The sequence below is a fragment of the Panthera leo genome, chromosome A1 (assembly GCF_018350215.1).
Source record: "Panthera leo isolate Ple1 chromosome A1, P.leo_Ple1_pat1.1, whole genome shotgun sequence".
Taxonomy (NCBI): domain Eukaryota; kingdom Metazoa; phylum Chordata; class Mammalia; order Carnivora; family Felidae; genus Panthera; species Panthera leo.
Window position 1 is genome coordinate 217,268,514 of NC_056679.1, and position 25,301 is coordinate 217,293,814.

The window sequence follows — 25,301 nt, forward strand, 5'->3', positions numbered from 1 at the left end:
CACTTGCTGGACAATTTCCACATTGGATTTAAGCTACTCTTGAATTTAAAACTACTACTTAAGCAAAAATTATGTGGCCCATCATGCTAAATTTCATCCCAAAATGGATGTAACCAAATTCTCAGATTTTTAAATCCAGCCATTGAAAAATTCAAAGTTCACATATTACTAAACTTTAAGCATTCTTATAAGATGAATAGCATATAAGTTTTTAAGTATATTGGCCAAATGAGCCTTCCTTCTGAATCAGTGGCCAACTGTAAAATTCACAGTAGTTGAAATTTTTATATATAAATCTTATAATTGTGTTCACATTGAGGCATTTTGTGACGAGTGATGTATTTTTTCATCAAATGACAGTCTCTCTCAACTTTATCCCTCTCCTCAACCTTGTACGGTCTATTGATTCCAGCACCGTGTTGCAGAATTGACTTGTGAAGGTATGGCGCAAACCCACACTTGACAGTGCATCAAAGTTCTGGGGAAAAAAACAAGATAAATTTACTAATAGTAGGTACTCATATGCTGGTACTGTCTGTCAGAGATTTATTGAGATGCTACAATATCCATTTCTGAGGATGGATGCAATTAAGGGAAAAATAAATTGCTCAAAATCTGTAAAATGTAGAAATGTTAAAGGATAGATTAGCTGACTAATAAAAATTATATAAAATGTCAGTAGATGTTGTATCTGTCTTTATACATTTCCTCTGCCTATTTACCTACATTAGTTCTGATGATGTTGATGAAAATCATGATGATGATGATGGTCTCATTAGATTAGGATGACAAAATCATGAATTAAAAATGATTGTTCGCTGAGTTATTATCTATCAGGAAATTATGACATACTGAATATCCTGAGTCACAGTGTTGTTGACAAAGGTGACTCTTAGAGGCTTAGTAAACAGAATCCTATTAGAAAAGATAAGCTGTGTCAAGTATGTGGCAGAGTATATGGTCACAGTATTATGCAATAAAAACAATAATTAAATAATTCTGTGACTCACTATTAATGTCCAAGTAACCAAAGCATACATTCTAGAATTTATATTTAGTAACAGGCTCCTTCCTAAGAGGCCATATTTGAGAATCTGATTTTGGCTTTGATGAATATACTTCATATCTCTGATGCTTAATGATGTTATTTAAGCAGCAAACATATGTTCCTTTGGCAAATATATGATGAAAAAAATAAAAATAAACTGGTCTTCTCATGTGACAGATTTAAATGAGTTTCCTACAGAGAAGGATCCATAGCAAGAGGTGTAAGGAACTTCAGCTAGGCCTAATTTTAGATTAACTTGGATGCATTTTTGCTTCTTAGTTTTCCTTTTATAGCAAAGAAAAGATGTCCTAATGAAGATTAGTAGTAAGAGTATGATTAAGGTGAGAATAATATTCTCCCTTGGGAATGCAGTGGGTTATAGAGATATTTCAGTCCTTTATTAACCTCTTTGTGCAGGATTTCTAACTAAATTTTAAGCATTTGTAACTTTACAGTCCCTAAAAAAATAGATTCAATTATGTGCAATGTGTGTAATATGTGTAAAGTGAAAGATAACATGTTCAAATTGTTGAAATAGTACCTACAGTTAGGTATTCCATTACATCCCATCTTATAGGCATAAAATAAGCACATTGAGTCATTTGAACTCTTGATCCATTATTCCTCCATCAAATCAGATCATAATTCTACACAAACCCCTGGGTACATGATAAGGGTAATTAATTTTTAATGCAAGATACTTTTGATTCACAGGTTCTTATTTATTGGAAACTCTCAGGAAAACTGGGGTAGCTGAGAGTAGAGTATGGGAATAAAAATAAAAATAAATCAATGAAATAAGAGATCCTTGTATGAACAAACAATAATTATGGCTCATAAGATGGGAGTATAATTGATGCAAGCCTCTGCATGTGAGGTTCGGGCAGGGGGATGGGAAGTAAGCCTATTCCTTAACAAAATTTCCTTATAAATTCACACACACACAGACACACACCAATAAATCCTATCAGTGCTGATTTCACTACAATGTTCCTTGACATATTGTTTTAATTCAAATCCCTTGAGTAGTTCAGTAAAAGAAAGGAAATAACCTATGTTAATTACTTTATTAATTATCAATATTCATACTGTTTTATTCAGATTACAGCACAGTGGTGTGTTATGGATACTAGAGCCAGACTCCCCTAGTATAAGTCTCAATTACCATTGGAAAAGTCCAATGTCCAAAAAATCACGAATAATACAGTTGTGTCAAACTTAGGTGTATTAACTTCCTGCAACGAGGCACACTTCCCATCATGGGGAAGTTGGAAGTAATTTGGTCAGAGAGAGTTAGGATAGGCTTATTACAGAATTTGGGAATATGCTAGGATATTTGGGAAGTGCTTATGAAAGCAGAGATCAGCACTTGATTAGGTCATATCAGGAAATCAGGGCAATTTTATAGATGTATATTATCTTCTATATAGAAAGCTGGAAAAACAGTTTGAGATTGTCTTTGAAAAAGTAACCAAGAAAGAAAGATATTTGGTCATTTTGGGGCTACCTAGTGTCTCTGCTTTTGCCTTATCCATTCACAGCTATCGAGTGAGTTCATCTGATGATGATATTCTGTTCAATTGGTGTTCAGCAGGGGAAACTATAGCATAGCTCTTAGTCAGCAGGCCAGGTACCAGCTGTCAGCTCTCAGACGTGATTTTTATTTTCTCCCTCACCACCTAATAGATGTTTACCTTGGGCAATTTATTTAAACATTGTGAACTTTCATATTTTTCATGTATAAAATCTGAACAATAGCGCCTTCATCAAATAGATTTTTGACAGTGTGATTTCAGCAATTTCTGTGATTTAAGATATATGCATCAGTTATAAAGGCCTAGGGTGTGCAAGAAGTTTCAAACAAAAATTTTCTTTTTCTCTCCCATTATATATCCATCACAGGTTGGCTTGCAGGGGTGGGGGTAAGCTCCTGTTGTCTTTATTTGGGGTCCTAGGCTGGGAAATCTTGCCATACTTGGTATGGCAGAGGAGAAAAGATCCCGCAGCAGTTCATAAACGTTCTTCCCAGATAGAGCACACATCACACCCACCCAAATTTCACTGGCTAAATAGCCCCAGGAAACTTAACGATGGAGGTGGAAAAATTCCAGTGGACTAGAAAGAGAAAGACATAGGCTGTCTCAAAACAGAATGAATGATTACCAAAGCTGTGAGGAGTGTCTGGTCCATGACATGTACTTAATAAATGCTGGATAGATCCATAATGAATGAGTGTTATATTATTATCATCTCTATTTTCCTTCCCTCCATGAGATTTAATAGTAACTATTTATTATATGTAACTTTATTTTCAGATAGATTTTCCAGATGATATAAACCCTGGATTTTTTAATGAAAGTATCTTGACAATGACTCATTAAGTAAAATTTTTTGTAACTGTGTTGTGCTTATATAGCTGATTTGCAAACGTAAACATGCTAATGGATTTAAAATACTTTTAAACTTTAGTTAGAGAATATTTGAAATTTGAAACCTAGGAATAGACCATGGTTGTTGCTTGTTTCACCTTTCTTTCTTTCTTTCTTTCTTTCTTTCTTTCTTTCTTTCTTTCTTTCTTTCTTTCTTTCTTTCCTGTTTGGCTCTTATTTGACTGGTAAAATCAAATAATCTGTAGATCCATTTTGAAGTTACCAAATGATACACTAGATCCATGTTATGCTGTGACTGTGTATCACTAATTGAAAACATAACCATGGCGATTGCTATAGTAACATTTAAATTGGCATTGGTGCCAAGATCCTTACTATCGATCTGACAGAGTTCATTTCACAGTGCATTTCAAGAAAATAAATGGAATTTTGCTGGTGTTTTTATTCATATAGGCTGAGGAAAAAGAAAAAAAAAATATGTATAAGTGTTTTAAACATAAAAATATATATTTAAAAACCACACACATTTTAGAAGTAAATATATATGTTTAAAAATAGATTATTAGAGAAATGCTTAAATATAAATGGTCACGGGGTGCCTGGGTGGCTCAGTCGGTTAAGCGTCTGACTTCAGTTCTGTCATGATCTCACAGTTTGGGGGTTCGAGCCCCGTGTCGGGCCCTGTGCTGACAGCTCAGAGCCTGGAGCCTGCTTCAGATTCTGTGTCTCCCTCTCTCTCTGCCCCTCCCCTGTTCACACTCTGTCGCAAGAATAAACAAACATTAAAACAAATTAAAAAAAAAAATATATATATATAAATATATATAAATATATATAAATATATATATAAATATATATATTTATATAAATATAAAATATAATATATATAATAAAATAAATAAATATAATAAATAAATATAAAATAAATAAATAAATATAAATATATAAATATAAAAATATAAAAATAAAAATAAAATAAATAAATAAATATAAAATAAATAAATAAATAAATATAATAAAATAAATAAAATATATAAATATATAAATAAATAAATATATATATAAATATATATAAATGTTTATATATATATTTTTATATATATAAATATATATATAAATTTATATATAAATGTTTATATATATAAATATATATATAAATTTATATATATATAAATATATATATAAATTTATATATATATATAAAACTATATATATATATAAATGGTCATGATTTATATGTGATTTCATACTTTAATATTAGAGTACTTCATATAATTTTCTTCCACATTACATTACTTTTTAAGAAGGAATTCCAAAAATAATATATGTTGGGGCGCCTGGGTGGCTCAGTTTGTTGAGTATCCAACTTTGGCTCAGGTCATGATCTCGTGGTTCACGAGTTTGAGCCCCTCATTGAGCTCTGTGCTGACAGCTCAGTCTCTCTCTCTCTCTCAAAAATAAATAAAACATTAAAAAAATAAAATATATGTAATTCAGTATACTGAACATTAAGTATTTAACTTAAATTATTTAGTCAGTAAACATATTTTTTAATCTTGTGCTCTGCATTGAGCAAGATGATTTAATATATGGATGAAAAAAACCCCTATTCCAATTTCAAATTATAGTCAAAAATCAAAAATCATAGTCAAAATAGTCATAAGTAACTTAAAAATATCTAACCTTAACTGAAAATTTTTCTAACCTTTTAAGAGAATTAGTAGCAACCAATGAGTATTATTATTATTATAACTGTTTTACAAAGTAAGTAACTGAGACATAGAGAAGGTTAGTGTCTTACCAAAAGTTATATGACAGCCTTCCAAAACAATTCTAAGTTTATGGTCTTAAAAATCCTTCATGTTAACTCTCTGTCCTTAATGTTATGGATTTAATGATGTTGAAGAACAGAAAAAAGAATCTTTTAAATTTACCTGATAAATTCAAGGAAATATTACAAATTGATAATAAACATTTATATTTAATTAGCACTGTGTTAGTTTTGTAGGGCTGCTGTAACAAAACACAACCAACTGGGTAGGTTCAAACAATTGAGATGTATTATCTTATAGCAATGGAGGCCAGACATCTAAATAAAGGTGTTGGCAGGTCTATACTCTGTCCACTGACTCTAGTGGAGAATAATTCCTTATTTCTTCCAGCCTCTGATAGCTTGGTTTATGGCAGCACAACTCCAGTCTCTACCTCCTCCTTCACATGGCCCTCTTCACTCTATATTTGTGTCTCTTCTTATAAGGACCTATTGGATTAAAGTCCACTCTAATTCAGGATGACTTCATCTTAACTTGATTACATCTTCAAAGACTGTTTCCAAATAAGTTCACATTTTTAGGTACCGTGTGTGAGGAGTTGACTATACCTTTTTGGCAGAAACAATTCAACCCAGAACAAGCATTTTCATAGGCTGTTGAAGCAATCATCAGAACTCTTGTCCAAATATTTCTGGATTTCTCTCTTCCAAACACATCATAAGATTGTTTTACTCCCTTACCTCTGAATTTAGACATAACCATGGTTATGTTTTGCTTTGCCCACTGAAATGTGGGTGCAAATGTGTCTCTTCTGCATGGGAGGCCTAAGGGCCAACATGGGATTCTCCATGTTTCCTCTGTCTTCTCTTGGCAGTCATGGAGTACAGTGATAGAAGTTCTCCTGCCTTGGGTTCCTGGTGATAAGGTTTATTACAGTCTCCCAGGACAAGAACAGTGGTCATATACTCTGAGTATGCATTTGTTTCTAAAGCTACTGCAATTTTGTAAGTTTTAAATTACTATAGCATGACAGGTACATAAATATCTACTAGAGGTGATATGTTGTCCTAAAAACAATAAGAAATCCTAAAATTTGTAGCATTAACTTAATTCCTGGCTATCCAGCCATAAAGAAAGCCTAATCAGAGGATCAAGAGGTGGAAATTCACTTCATAGAAGAGCGTAATATTTGTCGTAACTTGGAACGCAGATCCTGGACCCAGTGAACTTGTAGCCCTAAGGGAAAATGTGGGAAATCAGAGTAATTGAAGGGCATATTTGACACCATGCCTGTATTGTCAAAATGCTATTAGAAAACAGATAAATTCAGAGCATTATTGTCAGTTTGATGGCAAAATATTTGAAGAAATGCAAATGGCATAAATGGACCAACAAGTTGAGTGAAAGAGCCAACTTTTTCAATGCTCCTTGTTTAAAAGAAATAATAGTTTGGTTTGAAAATGGATGATTGAAACTTTTGTAGCAGAAAGCAAAGCAAAAGAATGACCATCATGGCTATTTTCAAACTTCTGAACAGATTATGTCAGCAAAATTAAGGACCCAGTTAAGTGTTTGGTTCTCAATACATCCTTATACCAGATAAATTGTCTCATGTTAAAGACATTGAAACTATGTTTTGTCCAGTAAAACCTAATAAGACTAAGAAACCTATAATGAAGTAGACACAGCAAGACCTGTGGAGCAGTGGTAAGGAAATAAATAAATATAGAAAAATCTAAGAAGTACGTTTAAATGGAACATATTTCTATGGAGTGACACTTGACACATGAAACTAACTGGAGCCAAAAAGAAAAAGAGGAGTTAGTTTTTAAGAACTGTCTTGCCAGGCCAGATCCAAAACTCTGGGTCTGAGTGAGGTTAAGATGATTCTGGGGCCATCAACTTGCATGGCCAGTAAGTTCGCTAAGAAATTTGCTCATCTTGCAAAGAGTGATACTATTCACTCTGCCTTCTTCAGCAGTGGTCCATGAGGTCAACAAATATGAAAGAATTCCAGAAAATGAAGAGGCACAAAGACTACTAGATAAGGGAGATCCTCTCAAGAGACAAAACTGGAGAATAAGATCTAATTATGGCTTAATACTCTACTGTCAGAATAGTAGGACAAGCAAACAGGATTTCAAAACAGCCATCATTTTCTGGAGAAAACTTGTTGCACTTATGCTGCCCCTGTGTCACATGCTATCTTTTAATCTCTGGTCATGAGAAGCCTCATGTAGATTTGATATAGAAACTACTTCATGCTATGTTTCTTCTACACTCCCTCGATTTGAACTTGATGACAAGTCTGTATGGAACTTGTGAGTGGTATCTTTGCACATTTTTCTCCAGGAGGAAGAATCAGCCTCATATTTGGTTAATGAGGGCTTGAATTGTCATAATCATCTATGTTATTTACCAGATATTTCTAACTTCTGAGTGTTTGCTAGGAAGGTATTTCACCAGTACCTTTGAAGTTAGACAAATTCAGCTGATTTGGTCAAAAGGGAGTGTAATTGAAGTGTGTAAACTGATGTGTGTGGAGATGTTAAATGACTGAATGTCACTTGCAAAGTTACTTTTTCTTGCCTTGGTAAAGGTGGAAGTAGAGAGAGAAGCATGTCTGTCTCCCTTAGCCTGAAATTCTGATAAAGATGAAGTGGAACCATCAGCAAAACTAAAAGACAGCCTACTGAATGGGAGAAGATATTTGCAAATGACATATTTGTAAAAGGTTAGTATCCAAAATATAAAGAGCCTTTACAACTCAACCAACCCCCCCAAATAATCCAATTAAAATGGGCAGAAGACCTGAATAGCCATTTCTCCCAAGAAGACATATAGATGACCAGCAGTCACATGAAAAGATGCTCAACATTACTCATCATCAGGGAAATGCAAATCAAAACCACAATGAGATACTATCTCACACCTGTCAGATGGCTAAAATAAAAAAAAAAAAAAAAAAAAAAAAAAAAAGGAAACAAGTGCTGGCGAGGATGTAGAGAAAAAGGAACCCTCGTGCGCTGTTTGTGGGAATGCAAACTGGCACAATCACTGTGGAAAACAGTATGGAGATTTCTCAAAGAATTAAAAATAGAACTACCATATGATCCAGTAATCACACTAATGGGTATTTATCCAAAGAGTGTGAAAACACTAATTTGAAAGTACATGTGTACCATTATGTTTACTGCAGACTTATTTACATTAGCCAAATTATGGAAGCAGCCCAAATGTCCATTGACAGATGAATGGGCATATAATAGTAATAATTATATATATGTGTACATATATATACATGTATACATGAATAAATTATTATTCAGCTGTAAAAAAGAGTGAAATCTTGCCACTTGCAACAACCGGATGGATCTAGACAGTATAATGCTAAGCAAAATAAACCAGTCAGAGAAAGACAAATACCATATGATTTCACTCCTATGTGGATTTTTTTAAGTTTTTTTTTATTGTTTAGAGAGACAGAGAGAGAGAGAGACAGCATTTGAGCAGGGGAGGGGCAGAGAGAGAGGAAGACACATAATCTGAAGAAGGCTCCAGGCTCTGAGCTGTCAGCACAGAGCCCAACATGGGGTTTGAACTCACAAGCTGGGAGATCATGACCTGAGCCGAAGTCACGCACTTGACCTATTGAGCCACCCAGGCGCCCCACTCATTTGTGGAATTGAAGGAAAGAAACAAAGGGGGGGGGGGAAGAGAGAGAAACCAAAAAACAGACTCTTAACTATAGAGAACAAATATTTGGTTACCAGAGGAGAGGAGGGTGGGGGACAGGGTAAAATAGGTGAAGGGGATTAAGAGTACACGTCTCTTGATGAGCACTAAGTAATATACAGAATTGTTGAATCACTGTAACGTACACCTGAAACCAATTCAACACTGTATGTTAACTATACTGGAAATAAATTAAAAATAAAAGAACTTCTGGCCTAAGTGAATTGAAAATGAGATCCTGAGGGGGGGGGAAAAAAAGATAAGGTGGAACCATCTTCACTAACTGACCTATGATAAACATGCTGTGTGTGTGAGAAACATTATTTTAATATACTGTTATCATTGCATTAAATAGTCCATTCGAAATAGAATATCCAGAAAATATATCATTTATTTTATGGGTATCAGCTAATTTAACTCAAAGCATCCTAAAAACCCACAATAATACAACATGCACAGCAAGGTAAGTGGAGAACTCATAGTAAAATAAGAAGTTCAAAGGCATCTGGTAGGACTAGGACAGCTGTGATTTGAAACCAGGCATCCAAGTTCCAAAGTTAATGCTTTCAAACAATAAGCTGTAATAGTATGAGTCTTAAAATTTGAACAGTTTCCCAGGCCAACTTCACAGAAAAGTGAAATCAAGATAGATAGAAAGATATTTGCAAATTTATTTGTCACTAACAAAGACTGTAGCATGTCCTAGGAATTACATGTTAGACCATTTGAATATTTAGAGGCCATTTGAATAATCCAGGTAAAAGAAAATATATATTTATTCGAAAACCATTGCAATATATTAATTACATAGTGAAGGTTATAGTTTCAATCTAATGGTCAATTTCCAGTCCCCATAGTTTTGATCACTTGGCTTGATGCCACTACCTCTTAATATACTTTCCTTTCTGGCATAAAAAAACCTCCTACTCTCACTCTTTCCTCTCTTCCTATACTCTCCCCTTCACTTATCTTTCTCAGACACAACTAAAACAAGCCAGGCACTCCATTGCTATAGGCTTTTACTCTGGCTGAAAATATTTCCCTTGCATATCTACTTGTATAGTTCCCCTTACTTCAAAGTTTTATTCAAATAACACCTTCCCAATGAGGCCAACCTGGAATTTCACCTCTCTTCCCTTCCCCAGACCCTATATTCAGATTCCCCTATATTGCTCTACTATTTTTCAATAGCACTGAATACTTTCTCTCTACTGTTTTCATATTTATTACATTTATTGGATAGTGTTTATCTTTTCCGGCTTGAATGTAAGTTACACAAGGGCAGAAGTCTTTGTTTGCATCTCAAGCATCTAAAGTGTGCTATGCATCTGGCAAAAGTAGGCACCAAATAAATATTTGAAAAAAAAAACTGAATGGCTCACTTCTAACAGAGTAGAAGTTCATTCAGACTATATATGTACAATCTTACGGGCTTCCCTAGATCCAGTCTGAGACTTGGATTTGGATATAGGTGATTGATTGAAAATGTGCTTCTCAGGAGATAACTGTAATAAAAGGGAATAAAGCAGGAAAAAGAAAGATCATAGAGACATATTCTCAGATTGAGTATAGCCTTGCCTGATCCACAGAGAGAAGACTCTGGAATACAGTTGACCCACCTTGAGGCAAAGGATCTATTTGCCCCTCATTGTTACTGATGATAGTGGTGAGTGGAGTAAGTCCCTAGTTTGGTGGTTCTCATCAGTCCAGAAAATTTCTCAGAAGGAGTTAGCTATAAGCAGGTAGCAGCCATACCTAACAACAGCTGGCTAGTAAGTAGACTGGCTTGGTAAACAGTATCCGTGTGGAACACACAGTGTCTACCACAGACTCCAGATTAACACTTCTAATAAACCATGGATGTGCTTATGCCTTTAAAATGGTTACTGTAATAGTTTACAATGACCTTCTCAAGTCTCATTTATAGTTTCCCAGGCAAATGCATATTGCTTTATTGCACATTAATAGAATATAATTATTTAATGAACTAATCAATAGTTTCAGGTTGAAGGAAAGGAAGACTATAATTATATATTATTAATCTACTATATTTCAGATTCTTTTTATACACATGATTTTATTTAATCATTTTATCTCTGTATAAGATAAGCTTATGATTCCCATTCCAGATATAATGAAAATAAAACCTAGTTAATAAACTTGCCTAAGCTCATTAAGAGAGTGACAAACTCAGAATTTTAATCCATATGTCCTCCCCGTAGGTTTACTGTTCATTCCAGTCTTCTGCCTAATGTTATTATAAAATTACATATTCTTCAAAATTTAAGTCTTTTTTTAAAATTTTGTAAGTAGTTCTAAGAAATCTTAACATAGAGTTTATATATTTAAACTGAAAATATATTACATCAATATTTGTACTATTCTCGAACTGAAATTTAGCATCCCTCCCAATAATGATTTTTTTTTATTTTTTTTTAAACATTTATTTATTTTTGAGACAGAGAGAGACAGAGCATGAACGGGGGAGGGACAGAGAGAAAGGGAGACACAGAATCTGAAACAGGCTCCAGGCTCTGAGCAGTCAGCACAGAGCCCGACACGGGGCTCGAACTCACATACCGCGAGATTGTGACCTGAGCCGAAGTGGGACGCTTAACTGACTGAGCCACCCAGGCGCCCCCTCCCAATTATGTTTATGGGTATTACTACACAGAAGTATTAGAGGTATCTGTGATTTTATCCTCAGTAGGAATTAAATATCATACTAAGTGCTTCGTATGTTCATTTTTTTCTTTGACACCATGGTACTAATAGATCTGCTGATGGGTTTTGTAATTTATTGCATTAATCAAGAAGCATATATATTATTTAACCAAAATCAGTTTTTAAAATGTTTTGGTAGCTGTATTTTAATAGGATTGATTTTCTTTTCTTTTTTTTTTTTTTTTCTTTTCAACGTTTTTTATTTATTTTTGGGACAGAGAGAGACAGACCATGAACGGGGGAGGGGCAGAGAGAGAGGGAGACACAGAATCGGAAACAGGGTCCAGGCTCCAAGCCATCAGCCCAGAGCCCGACGCAGGGCTCGAACCCACGGACCGCGAGATCGTGACCTGGCTGAAGTCGGAGGCTTAACCGACTGAGCCACCCAGGCGCCCTGGGATTGATTTTCTTTTTAATACTTATGTCTCATATCTTAATTAATGATTTAAAAACATTATCCTGTAATCAGATTGACAAAAAGTTTCATGAAACAAAAAGACTGAAATTCCTTTTTAAAATCCAAAATATTCTCTCGTGCTCGCCTTGGCAGTACAGATAGTACAATTCGAACGATACAGAGAAGACTGGCTTGGTTCCTGTGCAGGGAGGACACACAAATTCATTAAGCATTCAACATTCAAAAATAATAAGAATAAATAAAATGAAATCCATAATACCCGTGAATATTTGAAATATTTAAAATATTTAATTAAAAATTTTAAAACATTGAATAGTTAAAATATTAACTTATCTATGTCTCCACTGTGAAAATTATTATAAATGTCTGGACATTTACGTTATAATTTGCTCTTCCACAGCTATTTAACTTCCCTTCTTCTCCTCCAGACTGCCAAGCACATCCTACCACTACACCCTCTTGTCCCCATTTTCACCCCTCCCACTCTAAGACATAGGCAGGCCAACAGTTTTGTCTGAACTACTGGTTTCTAGACCTAACTCAAGAAACAATCTCTGTCTAATCAAATACAGTGTTAAATATGGACAATTTTTAGCACTGTTCACTCTTTCTTAAATGAGAAATACTTAGTGTAGGCTGATGGCATGTGAAACACTCATTAATTTGCATTTGACAGACTCTGATGTTCATTTCTGTCACTGGAAGCTGACGTGAAACCACAGGCAGGAAATTCACTTATACCTTCTCCACTAATTAAAAATTTGAGATATAAAAATAAGTTTCTCTTTAATTTCCCTGATAGATGACATATTATTGAAGAAATTCAAGATGTGATATCACACACACACACACACACACACACAAACACACACGTATATTCATACATAATGGAACATTACTAAGCCATAAAAAATGGAAGCTTGCCATTTGTGATGGACACACAGGGATTTTTACTAAGTGACATAAGTCGGACAGAGAAATGAAAAATGCTGTGTGATTTCACACATATGTGGAATCTAGGAAACAAAACAAACAACAACCAAAGCCCAGTAGAAACAGATTCATAGATACAGGGAACAAAGAAAACATTACTTCTAATGTCAGCAATCTCTTCGGGGTGTTTCATAAATAAACATTTTTTTTTTATGTATGTAAGACTATATTTCTGGAATGCAAACTCCTCAAGGAGTCTGTTATTCTTTTCACCTATAAAAATGCCTAGAAAAAGAGTAAGCATTTTGTATATATTTGGTAGAAGAATTAATATGTAGATTGTTCTGATGACTTCATCATGTCATTATGTTGCATGTAAGTTGCATGACTTTCTTACCCTTCCCCTTTCATAGACATTTAGTTCATTTCCAAATTTCTCCAATGTTTCTGTCAGAATGTTTACAGGCAACAGATGACATACTCATTGACTGAGACTGGTTTAATAGACAGTGAGGGCAGTGTTAAAGGCACTAACTAGGGATGGTGGCATGGCAGAATTCACAGCAGCATAAACTTGTTACCCCTCCTGGATCTACAGGAGGAAGGCGCCTGAGTAGACATTACTTCCTAGAGAGTACCGGTTATTCTAACAGAGCACCAGCTATCTGAAAGAAGCTGTGGCTCATTGTAAAGAAAAGCAACTGGCCATTAAGGGTGTGGTGTGAAGACTACCTCCATCTCCTTCTACCCATCATCTGCTGCCTATGCTTCACACCGGCTAAATGCACCCAAGGACCAGTGAGCCCACTGACACAGTTCCTACAAATTTATCTCCTGCTGCACTGAGCAAAGTAAGAACTGAGAGTGCGTCTGGAGGTGCAAACATAAAAAGGTCCAGTACATCTAATACTAAACATTGCTTTGGTAAATATGGTTATACCCAAGCCTCTCTTTCAAATGCCTAATTTCTTAAGAAACTTTCTTAGAATTTTATTCATTAAACACTGTAAACCATTCTAAGGCTTTGATCCTTATTCACAAATTACTTTCAACAAAATTTTATGCATTTTACTCTCATCATTAATAATATTCTTCTTTTTGTATACCAAGGACTATGCCCACCCTGCTATGCCTTAACAGCACTCAGTACTATCCTTGCTTTTTTCAGATTTTGGCTTTCATTGTCAAATATTAAGCCAGGTAACCTTAAACCTTAATTATAAAATTTGCATTTCCTTACCTTCCGTTGAGACTGAAACTGTATTCTTATTTTTGTACTGCATGTGTAATTTCAACCACTCTCATGGATTTAATAACCCTGGAATGCACTGGTGAAACTCAATAGTCTCAGTCAGTCCTGACAATTCCTTAAATTCCAGACTTGAATGTCCAAATGCATGTGGATTATCTCCACTTGGATATTGAATAAAGCATGTTCTAAATCAAAACCTTGATTCCCTAATTCCTCATACAACCTGAACTTCTCTAGCGCCTCTAATGGGCAAATGGCAGCTCTAATCGGATGTTCAAGCCAAAGCCTTGGATTCATTCCTACCTACTCCACTTCTGTTAATTTCATCCCAATGAGAACATTCACTTATCAGGATTATTTGGATCACCTCACCATTTTCTCTGTCTCCTTTCTTTCCTTATAAAATCTATTTTCCCATACGCCAGTCAGAGTTACCATTTAACATTAAGTTATGTCAGGATCCTCCGCAGCCACAAACCCTCCTGTGATTTCAATATTATGAAGGTTAAGACTCCTTATCATGGCTTGTAAGACTCTAGAAGTCTGTTGCCTCTTGAATCTCATAGACTAGAATTATCCCCTTGTTCACTCAGCTGTAGGTACATTTATGTCCTTTCTATGACCTGAAGGCTTCTAACATGAACATGCTTTCTTCCCCTACCCCTTCCCTGCTAAGTGTTTGCATTTTGTTAGTTCCTTTCTCTGGAACACTGTTCCCATTGAAATCCTCATCACTATCTCCCTAAGTCCCTTCAGCTTTATGCTCAAATATCACCGTAATCTAGAATCCCCTTCTTTGATCATATTATCAAAAGTAACAGAACCTCCCCCAACACACATAATTTATCCCCTCTACCTGTTAAACTCACTTTATTTTTCTTAAACTTTATTTTTAGAATAGTTTCAGATTCACAGAAAAATAAAGAACACAGAACATAATGTTCCAATACATGCTTTACCTAGTTCCATTTACTATTAATATATGATGTTAGTATAATATATAATTTTTTATAATAAATGGATCTATTTTGATATATTGCTATTATTGAAGTCCATACTTTATTAAGGTTTCCTGTGTATCTAATAATTTTTCTGTTTCAGAATTCCATCTAGGATATTACATTTCATTAGTAGTCATGTGTTCTTAGGCTTCTCTTGGCAAAGACAGTTTCTCAGACTTCTCTTGCTTTTGATGACCTAGCTGGTTTTGGGGAGAACTGGCCAGGTATTGTGTTGGGAGGCCTTCTATTGGAATTTGTCTAATGTTCTTCTGTAATTAGCCTGAGTCTGGCTTGGAGGAGAAGGCCACGGAGGTAAAGTACCATTTTCCTGATATTGTGTCAAGGGTACTTAACATCAGCTTGATTTTATATTGTTGATATTGACCTTGATACCTGGCTGAGATAATGTTTCTCAGGTTTCTACACACAAAAAATACATAAATATAATAAATAATAAATAAAATAAAATAAAATAAAAGTACTTGTTTCTTCTGGGGCACTTGGGTGGCTTAGGCGGTTAAGTGTCCTACTCTTGATTTCAGCTCAGGTTATGATCTCAGGGTTCATGGGTTCGAGCCCTGTGTCAGGTTCTGTGCTGGCAGTGCAGAGCCTGCTTGGGATACTCTCTCTCCCCTTCTCTCTCTGCCCCTCTCCCCTCAAAATAAATTAATAAAGTTAAAAAGAATAATTGTTTCTTCCAATTTTCATACTATACTCTTTGGAAGGAAGTTACTATGTACATCACGCACTTACGTAGTGGGAATGTAGAATCTTCCTGCTTGAGGGCAGAGTTTCTATATAAATATTTGGAACTCATATTAAGGGAGATTTGTCTTCTCTTCCTCGCTCATGTATTGATTAAATCATTTATTTATATCAATCTGAATGCATGGATATTTATTTTACCCATGTAATTATAATGTAATATTTTAGTTTCTTGCTCAAATTAATCCAGTTTTGGCCATTGAGACTTTTTTTTTTTTTTTTTTTTTTGTTCTGTGAGCTTTTGAAATACCTCTGTCAATGGTATGTTTTTGGTGTTTGTGTGTTTGTTAAGCACCCCTTTACTTCCAGACCTTGCAAGATGCTCCCAGCTCATCTTATATGTTTCTTGGTCTAGTCCTAGAGTCAGCTATTTCCCCCAAGGAGCTCTGGTTCACTTAATTGGAAAACTGTATTAGAAACCAAGATCTGGGTGCTAGGTTTATTGGTACTGGGTGGCAATGCGCTAGGCCATCTTGGCTGACAGAAAAACAAACAAACAAACGAACAAATATTCTATACAAACTTGTACATATGCACACTTCTATAAATATTTCAATATGTAGCCATCTGTAACTATATCAAAGTATACAACTTTTTCTTAATGCCTCCAATTCTAATCCATCACCACATGAATTTCACTGTTCTCCTCCTTTTGCTTATCTGAGAATTCCCATAACAATAGTAAGAAGACGGACTCCCAATATCTGTCATCTATTTACTTAATTGTTCAGTGTCAGTATACATGTGTAGCAGCATGAGACTTGTTAACCTATATCCTCAGGAGAAGCAATTTTATTAACTAGAATGCAGTTTGTTGAGAAAGTTATCTTTTCTCCCCTGAATTGCCTTTGCCTTGTTATCAAATATTAGTTTACTGAATTTTTGTGGATCAAATTCTGTACTCTATTCAATTGTATGTGTCTATTCTTTTGGCAAAATCATGCTGCCTTGATCAGCGTAAATTTATAGTAAGTTTTGGAATTGTCTGCCACTTTATTTGTTTGTTGTTGTTGATGACTATTTGTCCTCTGCTAACATTTCTACAAGGTAAGGTACTTTAATTCATTACTGTATCATCAGTGTCTAGAACAGTGTTTGCATGATTTTTCTTAGACAGTGAATGAATACATGCCCACAATTCATTGGCGCTTCTTTTAAAATACTTACATAAGTCCACTACTTTGTTACGAGTTCTGAAGAATATTTTCATTTCTTTAAACTTTTTTATTTTTTTAAGTTTATTTTTGAGAAGAATATTTTATTTATCAATGATACTGCCTCATTTTCTATAAAGCTTGTTGCTGTCTTTTTCCCCCTCCTTTTCTCATGTATTTAAGAAGTTCACCAGATTGTGAGATGTGTTGAGACTTAAGTGCTCTTCTGTCTCCTACAGAAATTGAACTGCTCTTTCCCACATAAAGCCCTCGCTTCATCTGACTTGCTACATTGTTCACAGACTCTCTGTTGTGCTTGGTGAGGTGTTTTTTTGTTTTGTTTTGTTTTGTTTTGTTTTGTGTTTTTCCCTCAGCCGAAAGTGTTATTGCATGTGCTCATGTGATAGGATGCTGTGGATTCCCATAGGCTTTCGTATAGCCCAATTTCATGCTGTATATTATGTCATTTCCTCATACCAACGTGGAAATGTTTAATCTAGTTTCTAGTGTTTTAAGAACATATTGACTGAAAATGTCATTTGTTTATGACACTATCAAATTCTACCTGCCCCACACACCAATAATACCTCATTAGCCAACATTTTAAACAAGTCCTGAACATGGACCTCTCTCACTTAGCTGTTCCATCTCTCACACTAAGTTGCTTATAAGGCATATCTACAAATTAAAATATATACAAAATAATACCCCCTAAATTGTCTCCTTTCCCTCCCAGCCCTGTTATATATCGAATAGATGTAATAGTATCGGAACAAACTTCAAAGGGGGTATAAAAAGATTATACATAAGTTTTGATCCTTGTGATCCCCATTCAGGGGACCAACACTGGGGGAAAAGTGCCTATTCTTTTAATTGAAAGTCAATGCATTTTTCATATATAACAGGGAGTTATCAACCATTATTTATTTTCCTAACCTAGTCTCACTAACCTTATAGATTGTGATTATCTTTCTAAAATTCTGGAAATACGGTCTTTACATCTCTTTATATTACATATATATATATATATATATATATATATATATATAATTATTTATTTTTATATATGTCTTTATATTCTATTATGTACAATGTTATAATTGTTATTTTTTAAAATAATTTATTTAGTTAGCATATAGTGCAACAATGATTTCAGGAGTAGATTCCTTAATGCCCCTTACCCATTAGCCCATCCCACCCTCCCACAACCCCTCCAGCAAACCTTAGTTTGTTTTCCATATTTAAGAGTTTCTAATGTTTTGTCCCCCTCCCTGTTTTTATATCATTTTTGCTTCCCTTCCCTTATGTTCATCTGTTTTGTATATTAAAGTCCTCAAATGAGTGAAGCCATATGGTATTTGTCTTTCTCTGACTAATTTCGCTTAGCATAATACCCTCTAGTTCCATTCACGTAGTTGCAAATGGCAAGATTTCATTCTTTTTGAGTGCTGAGTAATACTCCATTGTATATATATACACCACATCTTCTTTATCCATTCATCCATCAATGGACATTTGGACTCTTTCCATACTTTGGCTATTGTTGATAGTGCTGCTATAAACATTGGGATGCGTGTGTCCCTTCGAAACAGCATACCTGTATCCTTTGGACAAATACCTAGTAGTGCAATTGCTGGGTCATAGGGTAGCTCTATTTCTAATTTTTTGAGGAACCTCCATACTGTTTACCAGAGTGGCTGCACCAGTTTGCATTGCCACCAACAGTGCAAAAGAGATCCTCTTTCTCTGCATCCTCGCCAACATCTGTTGTTGCCTGAGTTGTTAATGTTAGCCATTCTGACAGGTGTGAGGTGGTATCTCATTGTGGTTTTGATTTGTATTATCCTGATGATGAGTGATGTTGAGCATTTTTTCATGTGTTGGTTGGCCATCTGGATGTCTTGTTTGGAGAAGCGTCTATTCTTGTCTTTTGCTCATTTCTTCACTGGATTATTTGTTTTTTGGGTGTTGAGTTTGATATGTCCTTTATAGATTTTAGATACTAACCCTTTATCTGATATGTCATTTGCAAGTATCTTCTCCCATTCCGTCAGTTGCCTTTTAGTTTTGCTGATTGTTACCTTCGCTGTGCAGAAGCTTTTTATTTTGATGAGGTCCCAGTAGTTCATTTTTGCTTTTGTTTCCCTTGCCTCCAGAGACGTGTTGAGTAAGAAGTTGCTGCAGCCAAGGTCAAAGAGGTCTGGCCTGCTTTCTCCTCTAGGATTTTGATGGCTTCCTGTCTTACATTTAGGTCTTTCATCCATTTTGAGTTTATTTTTGTGTATGGTGTAAGAAAGTGGTCCAGGTTCATTCTTCTGCATGTCGCTGTCCAGTTTTCCCAGCACGACTTGCTGAAGAGACTGCCTTTATTCCACTGGATATTCTTTCCTGCTTTGTCAAAGATTAGTTGGCCATACATTTGTTATCATTGTTATTTTGATAGGACACTGGCAAAACCTGATTCAAGAGCTTCTCTTTGATATCAGTCTATACTGCCAGTTTTCTAAAGACCTAAAACTAAATATTTAAAGCTGAGAGTTTACTTATGTTAACTATTCAGAAATCCTTATACAAACCTGGCAGCTTTTATTTCTTCCAACAATTTCTGTTTTTATTGAAATCATGTACAACATCATTCAGGTAAGTGTAAAATCTCAAATTGTAATGTGACAATAATTGAATATGAGTTTGTTGAAAAAAATCAATAAATGATTTTAGAGATCTTAAATATGTATTGAATAAATATGATAACCCAATAATCAATTATATATATTCATATGTATGCCTACATACATTTAGATAATAAATGGAAGAATCATCAATTACTGTGAAAAATAGACATGTTAAAACATATAGCCCTAAATAGTTCCTTGATTATGTAAGACTAATTTTAATGTCTATTTAAATTCATAGAATTTGTTCTTTACATTTGTGTCACTTAAATGAGTTGTCAGACTTGTCTCTCCAACTGATATATACATCGATATCTATCTATCTATCTATCTATCTATCTATCTATCTATCTATGTAAAACAAAACACAATGCTATGTTGGAAAGATCACTGGCCAAGGAATCAGATAACATGTATATGACTTTTGCCCAAACCGTAAAATAATTGTGTAATCAGAAACAGCTTTCTTCATTTCTCTTATCCTCATATATCTTACTGAAAAAATTTTAAATTATATCACCAAATCCAAATTTTCTAAAAAGATAAATGGTTAATTTATGTGGAAGTACTTTGTTGATTACAAACAGTATAATAAGATATAAGTATACAATTGTGTTATAGTTACATTTCATTTGAGAAATTACCTGAAAGACATGATTGGAATTATTAAAATACTTTATCTGAGTTTACACTATAGGGATAAGAAATAATGATATAATTTAGTTTAGATGTGGATTTTATATACTGAACATCCTACTTAATTACAATAATGCACAGTTGTTGTTTTGTTTTGGTTTTTTTTTTTTTTTGGATTCACAAATAGCCAACAGCCTTTTTTCACAAATGCAATTGAAATATAATTATGGGAACAAGGGAATAATAATAAAACAATTTTCAGTTTTTAAAGTTAACAAGATTCAAGTGAATTCCCTGATTACAAAATCAAAGTTAAAGCAAATTTAAAATATTGTACTTTATAATGCATCTGATGGTATTTACTTATCAACAAAAAATATGATTAAAATGCAGAACATTTAAGGCTGATAGAGATAATTAAGCATAGAAAATTTAGTAATCAGCTTGTTGCTATTGAATGAATAAAGGATAGGAAGAATTTTTAATAAACCCCATGAGATAAGAGCTTGCTAACTTTAAAAGAAAGTGCAATAAAAAACGTTTTATAATGTGTACTTTTGTCTAAAAGCAGAGGAATGTGCGGGTGTTAAATTGGCCACAGGAGGCATACACTATTATTCCTAAATGTGAAAGAATTATGCTAAGAATTATGAGGAAAAGAATCTACTTAGTGAAAGGGATTCAAGTTCAAACAAACAGTCTATAATTTATATGAATCATGTTTAAAGTTCATATTTAATCCCACATTATGCAAATGTTTATGCATATTGCTCTTATTTTACTGAAAAAATGGACTGTAGTCCATTTGTTGGGAAGAAAACCAACAGAGTTCTTTTAAGGGCATATTTCCTCCCAGCTGAGCTCTTTCCTTATCTCTATTAGCTTGTTTAGGCAATGGAATATTAAGTCAATCTGATTTGTGATCCCAGACTCAAATTGAGGATTATCTATTTAGGCGTGAGTCAACTAATTTTATAAATACGTATTAAGCACCTACTATATATCAGTAACTATTTTATGCAGAATACAGTGACTTACAGAGTATCTCACCACCATACAAGTTACATCATAACTAGAAAAACCCGTCAATAAATACATAATCCACTAAAGCGAAAGAGATCATTAAAATCATGGTAAATACTATATAGGAAATAAATGGATGGTATGAAAGAAATCAATAAAGACTGAAGTGGGGTAGGGTGTTTTTGAAAAAGTTGTTATAGAAGACTCCTCAAGAAAGCAGAATGTGATAGAGAAACTGAAAATAATAAAACGGAGATGGCTATGGATGAACCAAGTAAGACTGTTGCAGGTCACACTGGGAGGAAAGAAAGACCCTGAACAGGGCAAAAGCAGGTGAAGGAGGCCCCAGGTGGGCGCACGTGGAGCATCATTATCCAGCAACAGTACAATTCATACCAGGAGCACTGACATCAGTCCAACAGAATTCAAATCCTGAATGCCTTCCACCTTTCCCACAGGTGTCTACCACCTTGTGATAACAGCAGGTTACTTAAACAAGCAAGGCCTCAGTTTGCCCCTTTGTCCAATGTGACATCCCTTCCTGGTAATATTTCTGTGATGGGAGTTAAAGAAACGATGCTTGAAAAAAGACTCAGAATAGTGTCTAGAACACAGAATGTATGTTAAGATAAATGTTGGTTGCCAGCCTCACAGATGTCAGGAGGCTATTTCTGGAGCAGTGCAGCCCAAGGCAAGGGGGTACCTGGATTTAATTCTCAGTTCTCCTGGGTCTGCTTATATAAACTTGGGCAAGCCAATTAACCTCTCTGTGCCTCAGTTTCCTCATCATAATATAAGGGATTATGGAAGAACTCATTTTAAAGAGTTGTCATAAATATATACATTGAATTAGTAGGACAGCGAATCATTTTGCTTCCTACGATTAATATGTTAGTAATAGTACCAGTATAAAAGTGGCCAAAAATAAGAAAAAAACTTGATTCTTCATTTTCCTAATAGATCATCTTTCATAAGAGGTGTCCCTGCTATAAGCGACACCACAAAAATGGCACAATAATTTACTCAACACACAAACTAATAATCTAAAAGCTATACTTTATGTATCTTTTTTCACCTTCGATATTTAGAACATAAGCAGGTAGCATCTACTCTTATTGACATGTCAATACTTGGATTGCATTCATGCCTTAGGTCCATTTCTCCAGAGCTGGATCCTGAAGCAAGGATTAGCATACAATTGATTGGTTAACAAATTGCTTCCAGGTCAGAAAGTGAGAAAGAGCATGGGAAAACAGAATCCAAACAGGGTGTGATTTCAAAGTTTCAGCCTAGCATGAGTCTGTAGGGGAACTCTGGGATGTAAATAAAGTGTGAATTTCCACATTTTTGCACCTGTTAGACAATGGCTCAGGGATTTCATGGGAGATGATTGTAAACTTGTAGGAACTTTAGGCACCCTGTGTGCGTGAGCAGAGTGGTTCCAGTAGCCAAAGGAAGTCCTCCAAAGAGAGTTGCAGGTGCAGGTCATTAGAGGCAAAAGCCTGAAAAAATTTTAGTGCATGTGGTGTGTATGCATGTGTGTGTGTGTGTCCATATTAAAGAATGAAGGGAACCTGAGCACAGTGTCAGTGTCCACTGGAAACCACTTCTCCATATGCCACTGCCATCTTTTTCTTAACTTGAGAGATAGACTCTAACTGATCTCCCCCTTAACCAAATTTCTTGCTTACCCTCTAACCTACTTTCCACTCTGCAGCCAGATTGATCTTTTCTAACCATTTCATGTTAAAAATCTTCCAACTGATTTCCATTGCACTGAAAATGAATGCATTTTTTTTTTACTCTAGCTTATAAAGACCTATGGGATCCTGGCCTCTGCCTAAGTCTCTGGCTCCACCAAATACAACTTAACTTTTCTGCTTAAACGCTTATTTCCATCTAAAGTGGGCATCACAGTTAGAACAGACCACAGGAAATGAAGAATGCTCTCTAATTTCTCTTGCAAGAGTGGTCAGTAAAAATGATGGTGAAAAGAGATTTCCCACTGGGGGGAAAACAGGTGGCCAGTGTGGTCAACTAAGGAATTTGTCGTATTTTGTCAAAGTGAGACACCAGCTGTTCTTGAGATCCTTCGGCTGCTCATTTCCTACTGCACCATCACTGTTCCAACCATGCAGGGCATGTTCTGAGCTAGTGGCCACCAGATGGTACTTTTCCATTGCACTTTTTCTAAGCACTTTTTGACACTGTAGTTTTCTGATATTTATTTCAGAGTTTTACATCTGTTGTGGTTAAATTTACCAATTTTCTGTAGTTTACAGGATTACGAATAGCCACATAAAGTACTAAGAAAGACAAGTACTTGAGATTTCAGAGTCAAAAAGTAATGGATTTTAATTTCTCTCATTTTGCAGTGTGAGGATTTGTGATTATATATGTGTATTTTGTTAAGTAAGAAGTTTTTTTAAATAATAGGTATGGAAATTAGAGTACATGTGTGCTGGACAGAGCCAATAGCTGTGGACCATAACAAGCATCCGTACCATTATCTGCCAATCACCATTCCTTATCTGATATATGACTATGACTATAGTGGAAGCAACCATGGATGATGATGATGATGATGATGATGATGATGATGGCATTAACATGTTGACAATTTGTATGCTAGCACTATGCTAACTTCTTTACATATATTATCTTTTGTAAAACATTGTTTAAGGCTGTGTATCTAGTTCCAATACTTACTACTTGTGCATTTGCCAGATTACTTAAATTCTTCACATGCAGTTTTCTCATGGGTATACATTGTTGTAGAAATAAAATAAATTTTTTTGATACAAATAAGTATTACTTTGTATTCCTAAAGGTTTAAAATAAAATTAATAACAATGTTTTGTGAGTCAGGTAATAATTATTCTACCTTTCTAGGAGTAAGTAGTTGAGACCAAGTAAATATCACCAAATCTCACAGATAATAATGGAAAAGCCAAGTTAGAGGCACATGTTTGACCTTTATGCCTTGATAACAACAACTGACTCCAGAGACTTATGGTCCAGTGTTGGGCATCTGGCCTAAGCCAGGTAAATTAGAGTCCATTCCCACAATTTTTCAAACTCAAATTAGAAAACACTGTCAGTTTCTTTCTGGATTGGAAGATGTTAAATCTGAACTTTATATATTCCTATATGCCATCAGGTCGAGGAGGCTTAGTTGAAAGCAAGAGAGGAGAGAGGAGTGATTAAGAGAGAATAGTATTAAAGTACCCACGCCCCTGATTCCTGTTTTCATGAGCAGGAAAGGCCCAATTGCTTCTTTGCTCCTTTCATTTCTTCCTTTCCCCATTTAGTTTGATTTTATATTCCAGTGAATTCTTCCTTTGCCTACGTTAGTTTGAGATGGGTTTCTATCGCTCACCAATATCATTACCATCAGCAGCAGCATTATTAGGATTTCACATCTTCTGAATGTTTCCAAATGAAACCAATTTGTTTTGCTAATAAACAAAATTAATTCTGAAATACCAAATGAACTAGTGTTTTTTTCGCTTCAAGAAAATTCAACTTACCATATCAACAGAGAGACAGTGTTGCAAAATTCTCGATCAAGTTATCTCATAGCTAATACCCCCATATCGAATTTTACCACATCAATTTTGTGCACTCATTTTTCCTATTATTTTAGGAAATAAATATGTGTTGTTGTTTTTAATTATCAGGTAAAGTGTGTCCATTTAGAGCATGCTCTTTTCAGCCTCAAGTAAATTTGAGTGAGTTATTCAACTGACTGTCAGGAAAAATACAGTTATCAATTATA

General features: G+C 34.8%; 1 protein-coding gene and 1 non-coding gene across 2 annotated transcripts in view; both read left to right on the forward strand.

Annotated features, from left to right (window-relative positions):
• The window catches only part of CDH9 (cadherin 9), a 169,248-nt gene that overhangs the window by 54,803 nt on the left and 89,144 nt on the right, over window positions 1–25,301 (forward strand). The window lies entirely within an intron of this gene.
• On the forward strand, window positions 12,204–12,310 carry LOC122202726. Its single transcript, XR_006194847.1, has one exon. It is a non-coding gene; the product is annotated as a U6 spliceosomal RNA (small nuclear RNA).